The sequence below is a fragment of the Anabrus simplex genome, chromosome 3 (assembly GCF_040414725.1).
Source record: "Anabrus simplex isolate iqAnaSimp1 chromosome 3, ASM4041472v1, whole genome shotgun sequence".
In the NCBI taxonomy this organism is placed as follows: domain Eukaryota; kingdom Metazoa; phylum Arthropoda; class Insecta; order Orthoptera; family Tettigoniidae; genus Anabrus; species Anabrus simplex.
In genome coordinates this window covers 69,773,805-69,793,665 of record NC_090267.1, presented here as the reverse complement: position 1 = coordinate 69,793,665, position 19,861 = coordinate 69,773,805, and the positions used below count along the sequence as shown (strand labels likewise).

The 19,861-nt window shown below is 42.0% G+C and overlaps 1 protein-coding gene across 2 annotated transcripts in view; it reads right to left on the bottom strand.

Annotated features, from left to right (window-relative positions):
• The window catches only part of LOC136865979 (1-acyl-sn-glycerol-3-phosphate acyltransferase beta), a 301,468-nt gene that overhangs the window by 151,101 nt on the left and 130,506 nt on the right, over nt 1-19,861 (bottom strand). The window contains exons 1-2 of one of the 2 annotated variants that reach the window (XM_067142563.2): nt 15,947-16,076; nt 5,920-5,986 (exon numbers count right to left, since the gene is read on the bottom strand). The gene's annotated coding sequence lies outside the window, so the exon portion shown is untranslated. Of the gene's footprint in view, nt 1-5,919; nt 5,987-15,946; nt 16,077-19,861 lie in introns of those variants that run through there. The other variant, XM_067142562.2, reaches the window with a different exon arrangement.

Sequence of the window (19,861 nt, the reverse complement as noted above, 5' to 3'; positions counted from 1 at the left end):
ATGAACGCCACTATGCCCTGCCGACGGTAGAGAATTGAGGAACAGAAGACTCATAAGCTGATTCTGTTGCTGGTAAACCATTCTGGTCCAAAGGAAGCCCCTGCCCACAGTACTGGAGACAACCTGCTGGAGTTGTGCAAAGCACCGCCGGGAAAGGTGCGGGGTATTCTCAGACTTCAAAACCGGGTTCCTTCTCTGGACCTCTCGATATTAATCCTTTACTAACCAACCCCGAACTTTATTCCAAAGATCCATGGAGTCACGTAGATTACAAAATACCATCATTACTGAAAATAACTGTAACTGAAGCACAGCTGCTGAGAGTGTCTTCCGTGAAGGGGGAGGGGGGAGGTGCCTTCCCAGTGGGAGTCAGCCTGAAGAAGACCTTGGGTCCTCATTTTGTCCTTTTTTCTTTACAATTGGCTTACGTCGCACCGACCCAGATAGGTTGATGATGCTTGTTTAAAGGGGCCTAACAGCGATGTCATCGGCCCCTAATGGTACGAAATGAAAACAAAAAGTGCAAATTCATCCACTGACCAAAATAAAATAAGTCATGAAGAATGAATGGATGGACATGAACCCAACAAAAAACAAAACAAAAAACAGTGGATCAGACTTAAAGAGATCGTAAATAATAGTATTACTGACCAAGGGACCACTTATAAAGCACAATGATGCTTGATGCCTAAAGGGGTGCAAAATCCATGTCTAAGGCCCCACCGAATGGTACATGTTGCGAGTAAAGTAGAACCATGGTATATGTCATGTTGGGTTACTAATCAAAAGTAGCGAAGACTCACGGTGTTCCACACAAGATGGTACTACTCACAAGTATTGTACGAAGTAGCCGGAACACAGACCTATGGTGTTTCTCACACAATGGCGCCACTCACAGCCAACGCAAACCGATGAGGCTCCTCACCTAGGTGTACTAATCACGGGCGCCGGTATTCCCGTGGTGTACCTCACATCACAGGCAACGCAGACCGACAGTGTCGCTCATATAGCGGTACAACTCACGGGTACTGGAAACCCCCAGGCCAGTCTCTTTACTGCTACTAATCACAAACCTATTTCGTACCTAATTTAGTGGTACTACTCGCAAGTACAGGCAACCCATGGTGTTCCCCGCATAATGGTACGAATGAAAAGTAGTTTTATGGTTCTAATTCAATCATCCCTTGGTCACCCCTTTTAGTCGCTTCTCACAACAGGCAGGGGATACCGTGGATGTTTTATTCGACCCAGATAGGTCTTACGGCGACAATGGGATAGGAAAGGGTTTGGAGTGGGAAGAAAGCGGCCGTGGCCCCAGCATTTTCCTGGTGTGAGAATGGAAGAAAACGGAAAACTATCTTCATGGGTGCCGACAGTGAGGTTCGTACCCACTATTTCCCGAATGCAAGCTCACAGCTGCGCGCCCCTAATCGCAGTGCCAACTCGATCTGTCCTACGGTTCTTGAGGTGGTATTTATGAAGAGAGTAGGGGATACACGGGTTGCTTTTGTCTTTGTCGACTTGTACAGGCTGTGTTGAATCAGTCTCAAATCTGGCGTTTGCGTTGATTATATACTCCCTTTGGCTTTTTCGTCGGAGGTGATGGTTTCTATTCGACGAGTGCAGCGAGCAGTGGAGACGCTGTAGACTTGTTCATGGCCAACCAGACTGCAATTATCCAAGATCTTGGCCAGGTTGAAGCGAATGCTGCTGTGCCTGAGACCAATACAGTGTCTTTTACGGCCAGTGACCTAAGACGTCAGGGAGGGTTGTGACAATGTCGATGATGGCTACGGTCACAAGTGCTGTCTGGAGCAACTTGTAGGAATGTCTATGAAATCAAGCTGAATACTATATACTCAATAAAAGTGAGACTAAACACGGTCGCCGGTTAGATCCATGATGTTCCTCACGCAAGTTTTTTAAAAAATGTAATTTCAATTTAGGCACCTGAGCCAAGCCTCTTCTTGGTGCAATAAAAATAAATTATAATGGCGGCTATATTCAAAATGTAATTACAAAATAAAATACAGTAAATATAAATAATTTAACATGATGTAATAGATAAGATAGGACAAAGCTTCCTAAACATAATTGCCATCCTACCTTAAGTATTTAGTTACATTACTCTTGAAAATAGTGAAGTTGGTAAAATTTTTATATAATTTTGGAAGCGAGTTATACATAGTTATAGACAAGTGTCAAAGAGAATTTTGACCAGACTGAATCTGACTGTAGCGAGTATCAATAAATAATTCTTGTTTCATAATTATGAATCTGAATTAGTAATTATTGATGTGTTTGAGAGGACTAATTTGTTTCGAATGTTATAGATCATAATTATAGAAGCCTTTATGCGGAGGTTTGGAAGTGATAATATATTACAATGTTTATACAGATCTTTAGTCTGTGTCAGAATGGGCAGTTTGAAAATTATTTTTAGTGCTCTCTTCCTAAGGACCTCTACCTTTCCAAACATGCTTTACTACAGCATGCCAGGACATGTATCATAAGAGATATGGTTTTCAATAAGAGCAGAGTAAATACCGTCAGGCTCCATGGCTGGCCTTTGGTCACAGGGGTCCCGGGTTCGATTCCCGGCAGGGTCGGGAATTTTAACCATCATTGGTTTATTTCCCTAGCACGGGGCTGAGTTTACGCGTTGTCTTCATCATCATGTCATCCTCATCACGACTCGCAGGTCGCCTACGGGAGCCAAATCAAAAGACCTGCACCTGGTGAGCGGAACCCCTCCTGGGATCTCCCAGCGCTAAAAGCCATACGCCATTTCATTTCATAGTAAATACCCCTCAACAACCACGAGAAAATTTATATCTCAATCTATTGAGAATACCAATTACAGGGATAATTTTATTACAAATAGTCTCCACGTGATTACTCCACGACAGATTTTCATCTATAATTAGTCATAAGAATTTAGTGCTCTGCACTCTCATTACTCTATGATTGAAGAAAAGCAGATGTTTATCCAAATTTAATACATATAAAGGTTTGTGAAAAAATACGTAATTTTTTTAGTTAGATTTATAGTTAATTGGTTGGAATGAAGCCGTGTTTCAAGTAATGTTGCAATTTTGTTCTAGTTCATGATTGCTAGAACCTGCATTAAAATATTAGTGTCGTCAGCATAAATGGATAGTCTTCCACTTAAAGTGACCAATATCATTTATGAAGATAAGAAACAATAAAGGCCCAGAACAGAACCCTGAGGACCACCAATTGAGATCACCTTTACATTACTCTAGAATATTATTACATGTTACAAACTGCTCCCTATTAAAGAGGTAATCAACAAACCAATCCAATCCAATGCAATACCTCTAATGCCTGCTACTTCTAATTTACCTAATAGAATTTTATGATCAGTTGTGCCAAAAGCCTTTTTAAGATCTCTATACAAAGGGCACTAGGAAAGTGCGAATAACTGCGCGATATTCACCTTTAGACCACACTGACATCTTCACTTGCTTTCAGTCCCACTGCTTGGTAGTGATGTGCGCGAGTGACGCTTGGACTCGCGAGAATCGAGTCTGGCGAGTCCAAGCCTCGCCGAGTAACCCGTGCGAAGTACTCGAGTCTCCACTGTGACGTCACGATCCGTAACTCATCAGCCTCGCCGTAACTGCGACCCGCTGCCGAGCAGTCGGAATAAATACTTCAATCATTAAGCACTATTACAACAGCTACGTAAATGATGACCATAACGTGAAACACGCGACTGTAAGACCGTAACATATTTATTTCGAAATGTAATTCGTTTAGTTTGTCACACAATGACATTCTTCTTATCCTCCTTTGTCTATATTTAGTTGGGCTCGTTCATTACAGCGCCTCTGTAGCGTAACGGGTAGCTTTATTAACTCCCAACCTTGGAAGCCTGGGTTCGAATCTCGGTACCGCCAGAAATTTTAGAATGTCAGGAAGGCTAGTATGTGATTGAAATGGTACATGCAACTCACCTGCAATGGGGGTTTTCCCGAAAGGAGTTGCACCACCTCTGGATGAGGATATGAGTTTGCATATTTGCATTATATCGCCCAGTAGGTTAGCCTTTGTTAACCTGAGATACGGAGTGAAGATTAGGAACATAATTTAACTATTCATTGTAGGCTTCCTTCCCTCTTCCTTGTCTATCCCTTCCAATCTTCCCATCCCCCACCAAGGCCCCTGTTCAGCATAGCAGGTCAGGCCGCCTGGGCAAGGTACTGGTCATTCTCCCCAGTTGTATCCCCCGACCCAATGTCTCACGCTCCAGGACACTGCCCTTGAGGCGGTAGAGGTGGGATCTCTGGCTGAGTCCGAGGGAGAAACCAACCCTGGAGGATAAACAGATTAAGAAAGAAAGATTACACTCTAGCTGTATCCCTATTTCACATTAAAAATAGACATTAAAAATAGACAATTGCCACTGCGAGACGCAAGGTTCGGTAAGGGGCGCAATGTTCACACAATATTGTAGAGATCAAATATACCACACACAGCTTTAAAAGCTTTGCGGTCCGGTATTCTTTGTATAGTCACGAGCGTACAATAATGCCCTTTATAATATAAATAGATTAGTCGAAAATGTACTTTTGTCCCACCTGATCTCCACAATTTCACACTGTGCGCCAGTAAAATGAAATGGCGTGTGGCTTTTAGTGTCGGGAGTGTCCGAGGATATGTTCGGGTCGCCAGATGGAAGTCTTTCGATTTGACACCCGTAGGCGCCCTGCGCGTCATAATGATGAAATGATGATGAAGACAATGCACACAACCAGCCCCCGTGTCGGCAAAATTAACCAATGATGGTTAAAATTTGCGACCCTGCCGCGTATCGAACCCGCGACCCCTGTGACCAAAGGCCAGTACGCTAACCATTTAGCCATGGAAGCGGACTGTGGTTCATAAGGACCTGTGTCCACACGTTCCTTAGTTTACGTTACAATATGGTTTCGTTGTGTAGGCCTACACATACATGTAAATACGGCATTATGTACATGTTCGGCTGTATATATTGTGCAGTAGAACAACGAATGCCCTAGTTAAACGTCCACAACGTTCAATTGATTGAAGGAATGCTCTGGGCATTTGGTGAGGTATCCAAGAATAACGATTAAGTTATATTGTTTCCAACTCTCAAGTAAAGACTTTCCATGGTGTTCCTCGCGTGATCGTACTAATTACAAGTAGTCTCATGGATCTAATTAAATCATCCCTTGGTCGCCCCTTTTAGTCGCCTCTTACGACAGGCAGGCGATACCGTGGGTGTATTCTTCGCCTGCGTCCCCCACCCACAAAAGCAAAGTAACCTCCGTACAGGCCATGAAAGCCCTTGGAGGAGTGGAACGTAAAGGCTTCCACCATTGTTAACCTCGGCACTTGATGGGGTAGAGTGGTTAGCTCTACGCCCGGCCGCCTTTGCCCCCAGGAATTAACCTGGTACTCATTTTTGGTGTAGGCTGAGTGAACCTCAGGGCCATATGCACCTCCGGAAGTGGAAATCTCGTTTCTTAAATTTTACGACTTCTGACGGGGATTCGAACCCACGTCTTTCCGAGCGAACCGAGCACGCCTTTACCACCTCGGCCAGGCAACCCCTCCCCCCACCCACAGGGTATGTATAAAAAAATTGAGGATTTTGTCTTAAAGAACAGGGACGACTTTTTCCTTAAAATGTATGTGTTCAATAAATTTCATTTGAACTGAATTTCGGATCCTTGTGTTAAAACCAAATTGGGATGGACGATTAAATAAAATAAATATACATCACACTTAAAAGTAGTAAATCAACCTGAATTAGTTAATTCCATAACTTCACTGGGGAGAACATGAAGGGTTTCAAAATTCGCCATCCTTTACCAATGATGTTTTTATAAATAACGTGCGTCCACTACAAAAATATTTAAATAAACTTACCGGAGGGTTGAACGCTTCTTGTCACTGAAAACTAAACTGCAACTGTAGTCTAGATCCCCGGAAGCTCCTGAAACAATAAATAAAATGATAAGTATAGACGCGTTAATTATAGTACAGCATTGTTTGCTAATATGTATAGTACATATCTCTTGTGTCGTGTGAGGTTATATGTTGCGAACTTAGCAGTTGTTTATCTGTGTGTCGTAAGCGAATACCCCGACCGCATTCACAGAGATAAAAGAACCTCTTCCTGTAACACACACTGATGAAGTCTCCTACCAACAAGCAAACGATTAAGGATGATAAGCGCCAGGATTTATTGGCCTTAAGTAAACAATCAGAATGCAAAATACATGATCAATAGGTGGCACACATCTTCGATCTAAAAATTAGGAGATATGAGTCCATTTATGCCGTTGCTGGCTAGACCTAGTAGTTGTTTTTTGTCTCGTTTTTACAATTGGCTTTACGTCGCACCGACACAGATAGGTCTTATGGCAACGATGGGATAGGAAAGTGCTACGAGTTAGGAGAAAGCGGCCGTGGCCTTAAGGTACAGCCCCAGTATTCACCTGGTGTGAGAATGGGAAACCGCGGAAAACCATCTTCAGGGCTGCCAACAGTGCGGTTCGAACCCATTACCTCCCGAATGAAAGTTCACAGCTGCGCACCTCTAACCGCACGGCTAACTCGCTCGGTCAGACCTAGTGTTTACAGTGCACTATCTCTTCTGGTATAGGCTAGAACAATTTTGTTAGTTTCATGGATCTGTCTCAATCTTATCCTTGGCTTTGACAATATGAAAATTATTGAGGTACGAGCAAGGCTAGTAAATTAATTCCTTATGCAGCCAGTCCCTGCTATGAATCGTGTGAAAATCTTGCTCATAGGGTCGGTTGGTGCTTGCATTTCAGTGGGCTTGGTTCGGTGAGGAAAGCAACGAAGAAAATACCTCGTTCATTTACTTAGTACGCCTCTTCAATGATGCCTACGCTATGGTGGAACTGATGAGGATCTACCCAGCCTTCGGGGTGAGAACTGAAAAGACAAAATACGACTATCATCAATTTATGTCTGCTATTGGTTTTAGGATACACGAACACGTTCAGGGATGGGGAAGGTCCAGCTTTGAGAAGTAAGCGACCGTGACCTTAAGACACAACCCCAGCATTTCCTTGGTATAAATGGAAACAACTTTCAGGGATTCGAACCCACCATGTCTCGAAAGCAATCTCACAGCTACGCAGAAAACTCGCTAGGTACAAAATCAGCTTGAGGCGAAACTGATCTATATTGTGGTAAGCACGAAACTGCAATGAAATTCTTTGACAGTAGCGAGCTTGAAATTTTGTTCCTAGGTTACGTATAAGAGAATAATAATAATAATAATAATAATAATAATAATAATAATAATAATAATAATAATAATAATAATAATAATACTGTAATGTTAATTTGATAGCAATTTAGTAAAATTCTGAAACGGTCAAGTGTAAGAACAGGCCCAGAAACCTAACTTCCCCAACAATAAAGACCATCCATTATCCATCCATCTTTTTTTTTCGGAATTCTATGATAAAAAACCTATAGAGTCTAACATCCTCGTCTTTGTGTCCCTCTACTTCTCTTATCCTCCATAACAGAGTCCATTATTCTCCTAGGTAACCTACCCTCCTTTATTCATCTCGCACGACCCCACCACAGGCACGGGTTATGAGTACAGATTCATCCATCGAGTTAATTCCTAACTTAGCCTTTATCTCCAATACCCTCCTGCCATTGTTCCCACTTTATACCAGCGATCATCCTCGCTGTTTTCATGTCTGTTATTTCTAGCTTATGAATTTTATCTCCTGAGCTCACCCAGTTTTCACTCCCAGAAATGAAATGAAAATCCACAGCCTGTTTCCAGTCATTCGACCGGGTCAGGAATGGAATGAATGAAGCCCCCATCTAGCGGCGAGGCTAAGAATTGTGCGGACTGGCAAAGCCTGTCGCACTCCTCTGGGGCAGTGATAATAAATGACTGATGAAATGCAATTGGAGTGTTGCTTGAATGAAATATGACACGGAAAACCGGAGTACCCGAAGATAAACCTGTCCCGCCTTTGCTTTGATGATGCTTGTTGTTTAAAGGGGCCTAACATCGAGGTCATCGGCCCCTAATGGTACGAAATGAGACGAAATGGAATGACAAATTAAAAGTCCAAAATTCTCCACGGACCAGAATTCAAAACGTGAGGACGAAGATTGAATGGATGGAGATGAATTTGAAACAATCAGTGGATGCGACCCGCAATGCCTTACACTCACAGAAACTGACTTAAAACAATCGAATTACAGACCAAGGGACTGCTGCTATAGCATAACACTGAATCGATGATGCTTGCAGTCTAAAGGGGGTCCAAAATCCAAGTAATCGGCCCCTCATAACGGTACTGATCGTTAGGAAAGTAGAACCATGGTATTTGTCATGTTGCGGTACTAATCAAGAGTAGCGTAGATTCGCGGTATTCCACACATTTTGGTACTGCTCACAGGTAATGAAATTCGCACATGTATTACAGACCTATGCTGTTTCGCACGTTGCGGCGCCATTTACAGGCAACGCAAACATATGGTGTTCATCACATAAGGGTACTACACACAGGGACTCTTACTATCCCTTTGTGTTCCTCATATAGTGGGTAGTAATCATAGGCAAGCCAGAACCATGGGTTCTCTCTCATCCCATGGTGTCGCTCATGTAGTGCTACTAATCACAGGTACCGTAAAAGCCACCGATCCCTCGTTTGCTACAAACCTATTTGGTACCTAACAGTGGTACTACGCGCAAGTAAAAGCGACCCATTGCGTTCCCCGCGTGGTGGTACTAATCACAAGTGGTTTCATGGTTCTAATTTGATCATCCCTTGGTCGCCCCTTTTAGTCGCCTCTTACGACAGGCAGGGGATACCGTGGTTGAATTCTTAGTCTGCCTCCCCCTACCCCAGGGGGTTGTGTATTTGGTCCGAGAGAGGTATTTTATTTCCCTCAAGTCCGCCGGCAAGCCGGTTAGGCCCCTCTATTCGCCACCTTGAACGCGCCACGTAAGAGTATCACCTCTCCCCCTGCTACGCCAGCATAGCGGACGCAGTGAGCTAATCTGTTCGGTTATTTTAAGATTATTTTTAGATTCATTAGATAATGTGTGATAAGGAGACATACATGGAACTGCTCTATGGACTGGTGACGCAAACTTATGAGTTACAAGTAGGAGTGGCCTCAACCTTCCGACTACCATGCTCTAAGCCCAACACAGATTCCGAAGCGGGAAGAAGAAATTAGAAAGAAGAATATAAGCAATAGGTAACAGAACACTTCAAAAACATTTTAAATACAGTGAATTTTGAAAATACAGCATCTTAAATTAATGATCTCAGAGACGTCAGCTTCCATTCAGGAAATGCAGAGTTCGTACCCTACTGTCGGCAACCCTGAAATTTGTTTTCTTTCGTTTCACAGCAAGCTGTAGCTTAATCAAGGTCACGGTCGCTTACTAACCAACCGTCACCACAAGACCTATCTGTGTCCATGCGACGTAAAGCAATTTTTTTTAAATACTTCAGAAACAATTTAAGTTCAAATTTACTCAAACTGAAATGTCCTTCTCTAATACTTTATTTTATATTTTGAAGCTTCAAAATATAAGATTTCCCCATTTTTATCTCAGTAAAATTTATAATCTCTGACAATTTAGGCGAGAAACTTTTTACTATAGGAACAAATATCCACAGTTCTAGCCCTTCAAGCAAGCAACTCAATTTTGAAAACATCCTATGGATATGACCTACGAATTTTAGGTAAAGAAAATATAATAAATTATGAGAATATATTCTTTATTTATTCGTAAAATTGAAAATCTTTTACTCCATCGTTATCGGGACGATTAGATTAGCAGTTTGCCTTTTTCTACCACTAAGAGCGCTAATGTGAGTCAATGCAGAGTTCCACTTAAGCCCATATAACTACTTACATTCGGTGTAGACATTTTTAAAAAGCCAAAAAACGCCAGAGGGTACTGAACCAAGGGGCACATTAGAGAAAGAATAGTAAAAGTAGGTTAATTTGGCTACAGTTTGAATAAAAAGGAAACAAGTAAAGAAACAAGTGATTTTACGCTGTTCTTCCGGGACTGCATTTAGGAGATTTTTTAGTTTGATAAAGATACGCAAGACTATTTCAAACCTTTCTGGGTCCTTTATCCTTTCAAATTTCGGGACAATGAGGAAAATTTTTAATTTTACGTTTCTCGTAGTAGGAGGACCCCTACTTTGTCTGTTAAGAAATGTTTTAACATTAAAAGCATATAAATTAGTAGAAAAAAAAGATATAATACATTTCCAACCTGAAGTCTTTTTTTTTTGCTTTACGTTGCACCGACACAGACAGGTCGTATGGCGACGATGGAACAGGGAAGGGCTAGGAGTGGGAAGGAAGCGGCCGTGGCCTTAAGGTACAGCCCCAGCATTTGCCTGGTGTAAAAATGGGGGAAACCACGGAAAACCATCTTCAGGGCTCCCGACAGTGGGATTCGAACCTACTATCTCCCGATTGCTGGATACTGGCCGCACTTAAGCGACTGCAGCTATCGAGCTCGGTAACCTGAAGTCTATTTCATAATTTGACTGCATGGAGGACATACTGTTCTGGTAACTTTCTTGAGAGAACCGTATGGGAAATCTTTTTTTAACGGATTCTACACGATATACCACATTCATTTATCCATTCATTCAATACATTAATTTACATGAAAAAGAGTAGTCGAGTAGAACACAGCCCTAATCAAGTAGCCTACTGAACTAAAAGTGAAGGGATTTTCGCTACAACAGTTAATTCATTCGAGATGGTGCAAAGGAATACCACGATAATGGGTAAAATAAAAATGAACCGATGACAAAAGTTTTGTACAATTCAAACTACCAAGAGGGATCAACAAAGACTCAACTAAATAAAAGTAGGCTGAATGTTTTTATCTTAGGGATAAACAAGTAACCAACACAGACATGACGTGATAAAAAACGAGGGCTGAAAATAAAGTAATGGCAATATTGATAGAACGCAACATTCAATAAACTAACAAATACAATTGCATGACAATGTGGTCACCCGCTAAGTCCATTACTTTTTGACAAATGTCGGGAAAGCCTTTGGGGACCGTTGGCAAGGCGTTCTCTGTTTATGATAGCGACGGAGCACTCCGCTGCGAAGAGTACGAATGCCACGTCAGGAAATGGGCGGCCTCGGAGGGGTTGCTTCAACTTCGGAAACAGATCGAAGTCGCAAGGACTCATATCTGGTGAGAACGGAGGGTGTTCCAAGACCTCCCAACGCCACCGTTGTAATAAGAGATTAGCATTGTTTTTCGAGATGATAACGTGCGTTGTCATTCAACACGATAGGCCGATGGTCTCGCAATGAACGTGGATGTTTGCGCCACCTAGCCGGACGCAGATGTCGCTCCAGAAATTGGCAACAGCAGTCACTGTAGACGTTTTGTCCCTCAGACGCAGCATGCGTAAGGGCCTTATTACACAGGGCAGCCAAGTCGCGCAGCCACTCATCGGGCATGGACTGTTATAGATGTTATTACACGAGTCAACCACACTCTGTTGACGTTGAGGCTTCTCTACCCGGCAACCAATCTGGCGACCACTGGTGGTGGCCGGGTGTTGAAATATATGGGGCTTATTACACAAGGCAGCCACAGTTTAGTTACGTATAGCCACGTGCTACTGTGCACTGTTTTCTTGACGGCAAGTGGAAGTGCGCTGTGGATAAAATAAGCGCTACTGGAAGTGCAGAGAAAGGACAAAAGAAGAAACAAACAGCTTTAGAAAGAGTGTCAAACGTTCATAGACTCAAAAGTTTTCATCTGTGAAACAGAAAGACGCCCTTCGATTTGGAACAGTAGTATTGAAGATTTAGACATTCGCAACTAATATTGAAGAACTTGTCTGCACAAATCTGAGAGTATAGTAGAACCCTTTAGATTGTCTTAAAGATAGAATAGGATACACATGCATCTTTCTTTTCCTTCTCCTCCTCTTCTTCATCACTAGTACAAGGAGAAGCATATATTCACCACTCATCTCGACTAGTCAATTAATAAACTAACTTAATAATCGAACTCACGAACACTCGTGTCTTCATCACTGGTCAAACAGACACTGAGCAACATGGAACTGTCTGGCTGCTCCACCAGTCGCTCGGCTCAAGACAGATCGGGAGCCATGGCCCTCGACCTGGCTGCCCTGTGTATTAAGGCCCTAAGCATAACGCGCTCGTAGTCCTATGCCACAATCAGCAGACGCTTCACCTGACTGCATTCCTGTCTCAATATCTGTGGACGTAGCGAACCTGCGTCATGCCCACGTCTCATCAATGGCGACGTGCAGAAATTCGTCTCCTTCGTTGCGGTATTTGTCCAGGTGGATACCAGCCAGTGAATACCGGTTCCATTTCTGTACGTCGGTGAATTGTTGTAGAACCCAACGGAAGTAATTCTCCTCAAACTAAGACAATTCGCCAGTATGTGCCACACCGTTTGATGACAGACAAACTGCGACAGATAATTCCCAGACAGTCCATCGATGGTTAACGGAAACGAGACCAGTGACGATCTCTATCTCATCTTGAGGAATGGACGGCCGACCTGTGCGGTGCAAATCCGCATTCTCATTCAAACCCGTACGAAACTCCTTGACCCACCAATGCAACCGTCCTACTCGGCAATGCATTCTCGCCACCGACTTCACGTAATCTTCGATAACATTCTGATGCATTTTTGTCACGGGAAACCTCGATTATAATCCACAAACGTTGATCGCATTTTGAAAACATGCTTTACAGCGGTGAAATCGACACTCTTCGTTTCAATGCTACATAGCAAGAACACTCAACTGGATGCCAGTCAAATGCACACTACACAACACCGCCACCTGACCGCTCCCATATCCTATTTGAGCATGTTCTATCTCCTCCGAGTGCCTGGACCAGTAGCGGCGATTGGGAATTAAAAGTGGGGGGCAAAAAAGTATACAGACACCAAACAGTACCTGGGCTTGTGGGATATAGTGGACGAGGTGGGGTGGGGGAGGATGAGGCGGGGGTTATACATCAAACCTGAAGCTAGGCTGAGTGTCTCAGACGGTTGAGGCACTGGCCTTCTGACTCCAACTTGGGATGTTTGATCCTGGCTCAGTCTGGTGGTATGTGAAGGTGCTCAAATACGTCAGCCTATTGTCGGTACATTTAATGACACGTAAAAGAACTCCTCCGCGACTAAATTACGGCACCTCGGCATCTCCGAAAACCGTAACAGTAGTAAGTGGGACGTAAATCCAATAACATTATTATTATTATTATTATTATTATTATTATTATTATTATTATTATTGTTGTTGTATCATTATTTTATCTGTGAGATTACTATTATTATATTCTCATTCTTATTCAATTAAATTCTGCAATGCTTGTCGCCTGCGTGATTGTAGTTAAATGTATGTATATACACGTGTGTGTAGATTAATACTAAGTACATGTACAGTAAAGAGTTGCTGTATGTCAGATGTGGATGTGACATTGCTACATTGTGCAATACTGCTGGCGTTTCTGCCAAGTCATCGCTACGTCCTGGCTACATCATCGTGAGCATTTAGCAATGAGCTCAGTTTCTTTGAGTATCCCTGGCCGCTCCGGGCTATTTCACCATTGTAGGTAACACTTGTCGCGAGGTGGGAGTAGGTTATAGTTATTTCTGGAGGTTACGTAGGTGCGTCAACCTAACGTCTATAAAAGGTGGCTGTATCTTGTAGCGTCAGTCATTCTACTGGAAGGAGAGGCACAGTTGGCCATTAATGAACGAGATGGAGTAGCCTCAGTCAGTTAACGGGAGTCATTAGTTAAACGGAAGGTGAAGACAGAATAAGTGGATGGTGAACATGATGGAGTCAGAAGGATACACTTGCAATGGAGTCATACCATACAGCAGGGCCTCTCAGGGTGCATGCGCGTGGTGCATGCACTGTGCAAAAGACGACTTGGCTTGGTTGACCAGAGTGCAGACCCCCACTCCTCGATTTGGAGCAATAGCGCTGTCTCTCTTTCCCCACGCCTGTCTCGCTCGCTCCGCCTGTCTCCCTCTGCCCCCCCTTGCGCCGTAGCGCTCCAAATCCTGGCTGAGTTGAGCCGAGTATAGCCGAGTAGAGCCGAGCATAGCCGAGTAGCCCAGAGACGAAGCGTTGATCCGAGCCATACCGAACGGCACCGATGCACAGTGCACGGAGCTCTTGCGCCTCGCTCTGCACGCGTGAGATTTTGGGCGTTTGAGAGGCCCTGCCATACAGACTTACAAAGAAGTCATATGATATGGAGAAGAAGCAGTCACATGGATACATCACCAAATTAGGCGTGTAACATCTACAGTAAACACCAGATCTAAGGAATACGTCGTAATTACACTCAAAGTGTTGAAGGTACAGTCAAGTGAACCAGTGAGGGATATATCTCGTATAAACTGTTAAATGTCCGGTCAAGAAGAATTCAAATTCATGCCTAGATTCTTTCAGTTGCAATGTCATAATTTTATATTCACATCTGTTTTATCGCAACAAGACTTACTAATTTTTATACACAATTTCAAGATTATATTTTGTTCTATCAAATTAATCTTTCGTTTAATTTAAACAGTAAAATTTCTTAACCTCAAATTTAATGGGGAAACCGAACGCCAATCTCCTTTTCCCAGAAATTATATGGTACATTGTCAAAAGGAACCTTATTACCCCACACCCTAGAGATAGTCAAGATTCTCATTCTATTATTGCTGCGCTGAGTTGTAGCTGGCGCCCATCAAATAACGTATGTGTAAGTAAGCAGGTAAGTAGTAAGTGTAAGTACAAGGTCCGACGATTGTGTATTTTATTTAATGAATATTAATTTCCAAATGTTTCAATATAAATGCAGTATTATATGTTTCAAAAGATAGTCAGCGAGTTAGGAACTTCAACAGTTTACCAATTTAAGTGCGGTAATAATAGTTTGAGATTTTGATTCATTACTACACAATAAAACTTTCACCAAAGGAAGAATATTACTCATTTATTACAATTAAAAAGAAATACTGCGAGATTATACAATTAAAAATAATTCATTATTTGACTACACACTAAGAAACTAACAGACATTACAGAGATTGCCAGTCTGACGAATGCGCGCGGTAAGCGGGTGAATTAAACCTCAATGTCCATGACCTTAGCGAAAATAGTATACCCCTGCTGCCCTTCCTCACAGCACATGCAAAGTATTCACTACTTGGTGTAGCGCTATACAAATCTGTTAGACGGGTCGAACGGCATTTTGTGCGTATTTCCGCTAATTTAGTAAATAATTAAAGAAAATAAAGGAAAGAATTAGCTGATAAGACAACAGGGCTTGTACACATTGCTTTTTATTACTAATTCCTAATCGGCTAAAATGGAATAAAAATGTAACATTTTTTCCAAGAAGTAAGGGGGCGACTGCCCCCCTCCCCCCCCCCCTAATCGTTACTACCGGCCTGGACTACCTTACCACAACTATATTTACAGCCCTCGTAAATGTGACAACGAGAAGTATAAATATGCAACAGATACCGTTCTCACATACGAGTCATTTAAAAAAAATTGCGGCTCCTAAAACCCCACTTTTCCGTGGTTTCCCATTTTCACACCAGGCAAATGCTGGGGCTGTACCTTAATTAAGGCCACGGCCGCTTCCTTCCAACTCCTATGCCTTTCCTATCCCATCGTCGCCATAAGACCTATCTGTGTCGGCGCGACGTAAAGACCCTAGCAAAAAAAAAAACACTTATTAGTCGGAAGGGTTTAGGATAAGACAGTATAAAAATACTATAACAGATATAGCTCACACTTTGTCCTCTATTACCGAGACGAAGAAAGATATTTCATCCACTGTCAGCTTTCCGCTCATCAAACGACAAACTTACCAAGACCACGAGCGAGATCAGCTCCCTGCAGAAGTCTTCAGTTTAATAAGTCCTCCACATACCTGAGATATCTAGGTTCCAGTATGGACTTTGTATTCACCTTACTGTAAGTCATTGTCCAATGATCAAGTGATTGTAGGGTTCAAACTATACCAGCACAGCGCCTCAGTCAGATTAGCTAATGACTTTCTCAGTAAATAGCAGAATGCATCGGAAATGCGAACGTGACGTTAACAAGGAGCCCTGTCACTGGAGTTATCAATAACATCAAGCCGTATCAGACATTCGACTGAAGTCCAGTCTTATCAGTTCTGATGAACTAAACTTCTTAAAAGAGTTCATGAAACTAAATGCGAAATGAAAAGAAAATAACCGCTCCGACTCACATTCCGATCCTGGTAGGGTACCGCATTCAAAGTCAAAGGTACAGATTCATACGTTCCGCTATCACCTATGGTGTGCGCATTTCGATCGACTTGGTAGACTGATACGAAATAACACAGTCTGGCTCGACGAGGAAAGCAAGTGGAAACTACCTCACTCCCCATTCCTTAGTGTGATTCATAAGAGAACTGTTTGAAGAGAATCGATACTAGAGTTTAATATATATATTCGTTTACGGCCATTAGAGACCACGTTAGGTAACAATTACATGTTTCTGGAAGCCTTCCTCACAGCCCAGAACTTCAGCATCCTCTCTCTGGCAGCCTGTCTTCTTTCGTCCGTCCACCCACGGTTAAGTTTTGGTTCGTCATGGAATCCCTGAAATCTGTCGATCACTGACCTAAACTTTGTTCGGTTTGAGATGTCTTCCGAATTTAGTCCCACCTGTCTGAGATCCTTTCTCACCTCCCTGAACCATTTGTCCGACACTTTAGGTCTGCTGTCTAGTATTGTGAAAATCCTTTTCGTTAGTCTCTTCTCATCCATTCTAAATAAATGCCCATAGAATTTTAGTCTCCGTTTTCTCATGGACTCAGTTAGCCTTCCATTGTCTCGGTAAAGTTCTTCCCTTCCTCGCAGCCTATACTGTCCATCCACAATCTTTGGACCCATTATTTTGCGAAGGATCTTTCTTTCAAATTTCTCAGCTTCTCTCAGTCCCGCTTTTCCTGTCATTTGGAGGCATTCACTGTATTGTAGTGCCTTAGTTTAGCTCGTCTGGAGATGGTTTTCTTCTTGTATATAGGATATGTCCTACGAAAAGCCGCAGCCATTTTCTCCCGTTTAATAATAATAATAATAATAATAATAATAATAATGAGTTAAATCAGCCATATATCGACGAAGAAGCGTCGCATGAGTGGCTGACAAATTCGGATATATACCCAGAAACAGAGAGCTTCATGTTCGCCATACAAGATCAAGTCATTGCCACAAGGAACTACAGAAAGCATATACTACATGATCCGTCTGTCTATTCAGACCTGTGCCGACGATGTAATACCTCTCCAGAAACCATCCAGCACATAACCTCAGGTTGTCAATTAATGGCAAACAGAGACTACAAGTACAGACATGACCAAATTGCAAAAATCATTCACCAGAAATTAGCCCAACAAAATAACCTAATCCATTGTACCACAACATATTGGAAGTATAAACCCCTATCAGTCTTGGAAAGTGAAAATTACAAAATTTACTGGGATAGAAGTATCATCACTGATAAAACTATTACCTGCAATAGACCAGATATAAGTTTTGTAGATAAAAACAAGAAAATCTGCTTCATAATTGACATAGCATGCCCTAATACTCACAACCTTCAATCAACACATACAGAGAAGATTTCCCAATACACAGATCTGGCCACAGAGATAAAAACTATGTGGAAACTCAATGTTATAATTCCAGTAGTGATTGGATGTAATGGTATTATACCAAAGACACTGCACAGGAGCATTGAAGCCTTTGATCTCCACCTTCTCATTTACAGAGAATTACAAAAAGCAGCAATCCTGGCCACTTGCCATATAGTAAGAAAGTTTATTGGCATGAACCATCCACCATACACAGAGGACTAATGAAAATCGCCACTAATAATTGTGGCCGTTTATATATAGTAAATCTCATAAATATCTGTCAAGTTAATTTGTCAACAATGTTAAGTATATACCGATATGTAAGAAGCATATGTCCGTATGTACTAAATAGTACTTCTTCCATGTACATTGTACCGAAGAAGCTCAAACCCAATTATAAAATTGCGAATTATATTCAACAATAATACTACTACTAATAATAATAATAATAATAATAATAATAATAATAATAATAATAATAATAATAATAATAATAAAACGGATGGATCAATTACAAACTTAATTACAGCAATTAATAGCTGTATTCCTTTTGCGTTTAAGGGCGGTTACAACTCTCTTCACAGTTATGAGAATATTTAGGTTTTTCTTTTTTTTCCAAGCTGCTTTACGTCGCACCGACACAGATAGGTCTTATGGCGACGATGGGATAGCAATGGGAAGGAAGCGGTCGTGGCCTCAAGGTACAGCCCCGGCATTTGCCTGGTGTGAAAATGGGAAACCACGGAAAACCATCTTCAGAGCCGCCGAGAGTGGAGCTCGAACCTACCATCTCCCGAATACTGGATACTGGCGGCGCTTAAGCGACTGCAGCTATCGAGCTCGGTATTTAGGGGTTTCAGTAAGGATATATGCCTCTATGATGTACTGGTTAGTGTGATTAGCCGACACCCCCTGCAAGCCCGGGTTCGATTCCCGGCTCTGACACGAAATTTGGAAAAGTGGTACGAGGATTGGTACGGGATCACGCAGACTCGGGAGGTCAGCTGAGTAGAGGGGTATTCGATTCCCACCTCAACCAACCTCGAAGTGGTTTCCCGTTGGACTCCCAATTCTCCAGGTAAATGCCGGGATTGCAGCTAACTTAAGACCAAGGCCGCTTCCTTCCCACTTCCTTGTCTATCCCTTCCGATCTTCCCATCCCCTCATACAAGGCCCCTGTTCATCATTGCAAGTGAGGCCACCTGGGCGCGGTACTGGTCCTCTTTCCCAGTTGTATCACCCGACCCAAAACCTCACGTTGCAGGACACTGCCCTTGAGGCGGTAGAGATGGGATCCCTCGCTGAGGCTGAAGGAAAACAGATTAAGAAAGAAAGAAAGAAAGAAAGAAAGAAAGAAAGAAAGAATATATTGGGAGGAACTTCCGTGTTTTTATTTTTCATTTTTCTTTCAAGAGTTGCGACATATTGTTCCCAGTTTCTTCAAGAAAAGATGAGAAACGCATACTTTCGGCAAATTAATGGGTTCTGGAGACTACAAAAGAAGCAAGGAAATGTAAGAAGAGACTTGAGGTTGGAGTATGAGGCCAAAATGAACCTGAAAGAGGGCTCTGTGTATGCAGAAAGAGAATTTTAATACACATACCATTGGGTTGGATGTGTATAATTCATTTTCTGAAGTAGTTGTAGTTTTTTTTTTTTTTTTTTTACACAGCGTTTTCATCTTAACTCCCTTAGTTCTTAAACTAATCAAATATAATTTTGCATGACTGCGAACTTTAATCATATGAACAATATAAATTAGGATCTTTTACATAACATGTGCAATTATTTTTAAAACATTTTTCAACAAAATTCAAATATTTAGTTTTATTTAAACATTGAAAATAAATATTGTTTACAGTGCCATGACAGATTCTAGTGTATGTTGTAGACGTGGGTCTTACAAGAAATACAAAAGAAAAATATAAATAAATAATTGGGGTAATTATTGTGTAAAAGCTGCCCGACTGCACAAATTACACCAGGATGTTAAACAGTGTACTGATGACAAGTGGATAACTTTTTTTTAAAATCTTAGACTGTCTCCATATGTTAGTAGTAGTATGAAGCTTGTTTTTTAAAGGGGCCTAACATCTAGGTCATCGGCCCGTGA